Source organism: Portunus trituberculatus, chromosome 23 (assembly GCF_017591435.1).
Source record: "Portunus trituberculatus isolate SZX2019 chromosome 23, ASM1759143v1, whole genome shotgun sequence".
Taxonomy (NCBI): domain Eukaryota; kingdom Metazoa; phylum Arthropoda; class Malacostraca; order Decapoda; family Portunidae; genus Portunus; species Portunus trituberculatus.
Window position 1 is genome coordinate 7,782,270 of NC_059277.1, and position 5,000 is coordinate 7,787,269.

A 5,000-nucleotide genomic window follows, 5' to 3' on the forward strand; every position below is an offset into this window, starting at 1 on the left:
TCTCTCTCTCTCTCTCTCTCTCTCTCTCTCTCTCTCTCTCTCTCTCTCGCTCTCTCGCTCTCATCACACAAAAATGTTCACACTTAGCCAGACTTGTGTTGTCAGAGAGAGAGAGAGAGAGAGAGAGAGAGAGAGAGAGAGAGAGAGAGAGCCCATGGGGGGGTCGTGTTGTTGAGTATAATTCATAAGGTATTGTTTCATTGGGGTAACAAAACAACATACATAACCCTTGTCTGTTTAGTTTTTGCTCCCTGTGTGTGTGTGTGTGTGTGTGTGTGTGTATGTGTGTGTGTGTGTGTGTGTGTGTGTGTGTGTGTGTGTGTACCTTCTCGTCTTCTTTTGTGTTTGAAAGCTTAGAAAAAATATTGTCAGCTTAGTAAGATTTAAATACAGTACAAAGGTCGTGTGAGTTTTCTTTATTTTCTCTTCTTCTCTCTCCTCCTCCTCGTCGTCCTCCTCCTCCTCCTCCTCCTCCTCCTCCTTTCTTCTTTTTTTTCACTTTTCTTCTTACTTCTACTTCTTAACGTCACCACCACCACCACCACCACCATCATCATCATCATCATCATCATCATCATCATCATCATCATCATCATCATCATCATCATCACCACCACCACCACCACCACCACCACCACCACCACCACCACCACCACTCTTCTCCCTTTGTTTTCTTCTATTTCATTATTTTTCTTCTACTTATCATCATCATCATCATCACCATCATCATCATCATCATCATCATCATCATCACTTTTTCCTTTGTTTTCTTCTTTCTTTATTTTTCTTCTACTTCTTATCATCATCATCATCATCATCATTATATTAAATACAATTAGAATGACCAATCCTTAAAAAAAGTAAAAAAAAAAAAAAACCAAATAAGAAAAAAATAGAAAATCGTAACGAAAAAAAAAAACAAGAAAATCGTAACTGGAAGGAAAAAAACTCAAGAAAATTGTAACTGGAAGAAAAAAAAGTAAAATCGTAAATAAGAAAAAAAAACGTGAAAAATCGTGTCGTGAAGATAAAATAAAGGAAAACACACGCTAGAACACAAAACAACGCACAAATCCCAGTGTATCATGATCCCAGTGAAGGATTGACACATCGCTGTCCACCTGTTTGGCACCCTTAAGGAGTCAGTGAACTCAGCGTGAGGGGTGGCAAGGGTGGAGGTTCCCAGGCGTGGCTAGGCAGCAGTAGCCCATCTTATCCCCAGCCCCCATGCAACACCACCACCATCAATACCACCACTACCACCACCACTTGCATTCAGCCATTCAGCCTTTCACTCACTCAGTCAGTTAGTCAGTCAGTCAGTCAGTCAGTTGGTCAATTTGTGAGTCTTCTGTAACTTACTTTGTCATTGTTGCTAGAAAGATGTAGATATATTCTCTCTCTCTCTCTCTCTCTCTCTCTCTCTCTCTCTCTCTCTCTCTCTCTCTCTCTCTCTCTCTCTCTCGTCTCATTTCTTTTTTACTTTTTGTTTTCCTTTGTTTTCCTCTTCCTCTCTCTTCTTCTCTCTTCCTTCTTTTCTTTCTGTTCTCTCCTCTCCTCTCCTCTCTCTCTCTCCTCTCTCTCTCTCCTCTCTCTCTCTCTCTCTCTCCTCTCTCTCTCTCTCTCTCTCTCTCTCTCTCTCTCTCTCTCTCTCTCTCTCTCTCTCTCTCTCTCTCTCTCTCTCTAAAATTGTGTGGTTGGTTTTATATTTATTTTTCAATATTTTTTTATCAATTTGTATTTTTTTCGTAAATGTCCTTTTTTTGTTTAGTTGTTATGTATTTTCTGTTACAGCAAGATAGATAGATAGATAGATAGATAGATAGATAGATAGATAGAGAGAGAGAGAGAGAGAGAGAGAGAGAGAGAGAGAGAGAGAGAGAGAGAGAGATTATTTGTGGATCAATTTGCTCCTTTCTTCTCAGTGTTTCCCAACGATGACAGGCACAACAACCCTGCCCTGATAGATCACACACACACACACACACACACACACACACACACACACACACACACACACACACACACACACACACACACACACACACACACACACACACACACACACACCACCTCTCCTATTATTTCTAACCAATACTGTTGTTTTGTCCTCCTCCTCCTCCTCCTCCTCCTCCTTTTATCTTCGTTTCGACGAGTGTTGCTCTTTAGAAGAATTTACTGATACGAGGAAAGGTTAGAGAGAGAGAGAGAGAGAGAGAGAGAGAGAGAGAGAGAGAGAGAGAGAGAGAGAGAGAGAGAGAGAGAGAGAGAGAGAGAGAGAGAGAGAGAGAGAGAGAGAGAGAGAGAGAGAGAGAGAGAGAGAGAGAGAGGAGGAGACGCTGACACAGACGGAAGAGTGACGTGACACAGACGGAAGAGTGATGATTTCTCTCTCTCTCTCTCTCTCTCTCTCTCTCTCTCTCTCTCTCTCTCTCTCTCTCTCTCTCTCTCTCTCTCTCTCTCTCTCTCTCTCTCTCTCTCTCTCTCTCTCTCTCTCTCTCTCTCTCTCTCTCTCTCTCTCTCTCTCTCTCTCTCTCTCTCTCTCTCTCTCATTTTCTCATTTTATTAATAAACCTTCATCCTTCCTCCAACATACCACGTGAAAGAGAGAGAGAGAGAGAGAGAGAGAGAGAGAGAGAGAGAGAGAGAGAGAGAGATATTATAGCCTATTACGTAGAGCAAGCAAATTTGCATCTTAAGAGTGTATTGTTTACATTTCTCTTCCTCCTCCTCCTCTTCCTCCTGACTCGTTTGTCTTCCTTCCTCTTCCTTTTCCAATTCCTTCGTATCCTTTTTCTTTCTCTCATTTAATTATATTTGTGATTTCGTGAAGGAATATTATTAACCCCTCCGGTACTGGGACATATTTTTACCTTGAGATCTGTGTACCATTAGACCATTTTATTGACATTATGAAGGGTTTATGGAGGTCAGAAGATTAATGGCCACAGTCTTCACTATTTCAACCCCCCTCCCCCCTCATGAATTTGTGAAGCTGTATAAAATCACCAAATAGTAAGCAGAGTGAATATGGAAACGCGTCCTGGTACTGAGTTAACCGTATTTTTAATTTCTTAAAGGAATATCATTAACCTCTTGAATACTGGGACATATTTTTTACTTTATGATTTGTGTACGATTAGACCATTTTATTGACATCAGGAAGGGTCTACGGAGCTCAGAAGATTAATGGCCACAGTTCTCGCTATTTCATTCCCCACGTGAGTTTCTGGTGTGTAAGATCACCAAATAGTCACCAGGATGAATGTGGAAACGCGTCATGGTACTGAAGGGATCAATGTAAAGTCAGGAAGAGGAAGAGGAAAGAAAGTGCTGGAAGATATTTATTTTTCTTATTGTAAAGTAATGAAGTAAGTTTTGGTTCCTTTAAAGCAACTGAAGAAAGAAAGAAGAGAATGAAGGATATATTTTGATAGGGGTGAGAGAGAGAGAGAGAGAGAGAGAGAGAGAGAGAGAGAGAATTTAATACAATGACGTCAAGCTAATATTCCTCAACACGAAGTCTCTCTCTCTCTCTCTCTCTCTCTCTCTCTCTCTCTCTCTCTCTCTCTCTCTCTCTCTCTCTCTCTCTCACACACACACACACACACACACACACACACACACACACACACACACACACACACACACACACACACACACACACACAATACGGTCACGAGCCGGATCCAAGTGTGTGTGTGTGTGTGTGTGTGTGTGTGTGTGTGTGTGTGACAAATACAGAAGGTTTGCCAAGGTCGTGATTCTTAGCTTTGTATTATCATTTGTTTGCTTGTGTTGTTGTTGCCTACTGAGGAGTTTTATGTTTTCTCCTCCTCCTCCTCCTCCTCCTCCTCCTCCTCCTCCTCCTCTTCTTCTTCTTCTTCTTCTTCTTCTTCTTCTTCTTCTTCTTCTTCTTCTTCTTCTTCTTCTTCTTCTTCTTTCTTTCTTCTTCTTCTTCTTCTTCTTCTTCTTCTTCTTCTTCTTCTTCTTCTTCTTCTTCTTCTTCTTCTTCTTCTTCTTCTTTCTCCTCCTCCTCCTCCTCCTCCTCCTCCTCCTCCTCCTCCTCCTCCTCCTCCTCCTCCTCCTCCTCCTCCTCCTCCTGTCTCTCTTATCTGTAGCCAGTTAGAAGTAGTTACCAAACAGCCTCGAAAGGACCAACAGGTCTGTTGCTGTTTGACTTTCCTTTGTATTCCTTTGTATTCCTCCTCCTCCTCCTCCTCCTCCTCGTTTCCAAACTTGTCTGAGTGCTAGATCGATACACGTACAAAATTTGGTGTGTGTGTGTGTGTGTGTGTGTGTGTGTGTGTGTGTGTGTGTGTGTGTGTGTGTGTGTTCGGATCGGGGAAGGAAAGGAAGGGTCGGAAATTAAGCTCTGGATAGAAAAAAAAAGAAAAAGAAAAGAAAATGGATAATGATTCCAAGCCAGACACACCATTTTAAGTTCCCTTCTTCCTCCTCCTCCTCCTCCTCCTCCTCCTCCTCCTCTTCCTCCTCCTTGTGTTCTTTATCTTCTTTTCCTTATCGCTATATTTTTGCTTCTCTTTTTCCTCGTCCTTTCTCTTTTGCTTGATACTCTTGTTTTCCTTCCTCTTCCTCCTCCTCCTCCTGATAAGAAAATAGTGATGAATATTATCAAGAGTATTTAATTTGTATTTGATGCTTTCAGAGAGAGAGAGAGAGAGAGAGAGAGAGAGAGAGAGAGAGAGTATTTTAAGCAAAAGAAAAAATGTAAATGTTCGTATTTATATCAACACATGGTCTCTCTCTCTCTCTCTCTCTCTCTCTCTCTCTCTCTCTCTCTCTCTCTCTCTCTCTCTGCATTGAATTTTTTTTTTTTTTTAATATTTTACATGTTTGATTGTGTTATTTTCTCTTTCCAGGTGAGACATGGTGTGATTTTGCCGTGAGTCAGGTACTGTAACACTCTCTCTCTCTCTCTCTCTCTCTCTCTCTCTCTCTCTCTCTCTCTCTCTCTCTCTCTCGTTCGTTATTAACTC

The 5,000-nt window shown here is 41.6% G+C and overlaps 1 protein-coding gene across 2 annotated transcripts in view; it reads left to right on the top strand.

The window, feature by feature from the left end:
* LOC123507636 (plasma membrane calcium-transporting ATPase 2-like) overlaps window positions 1-5,000 on the top strand; it is a 227,727-nt gene that overhangs the window by 13,547 nt on the left and 209,180 nt on the right. Inside the window, exon 2 of one of the 2 annotated variants that reach the window (XM_045260675.1) lies at window positions 4,884-4,915. The exons of the other annotated variant lie outside the window; for it this stretch is intronic. The gene's annotated coding sequence lies outside the window, so the exon portion shown is untranslated. The remainder of the gene's footprint in view (window positions 1-4,883; window positions 4,916-5,000) is intronic. 2 annotated transcript variants of the gene reach the window in all.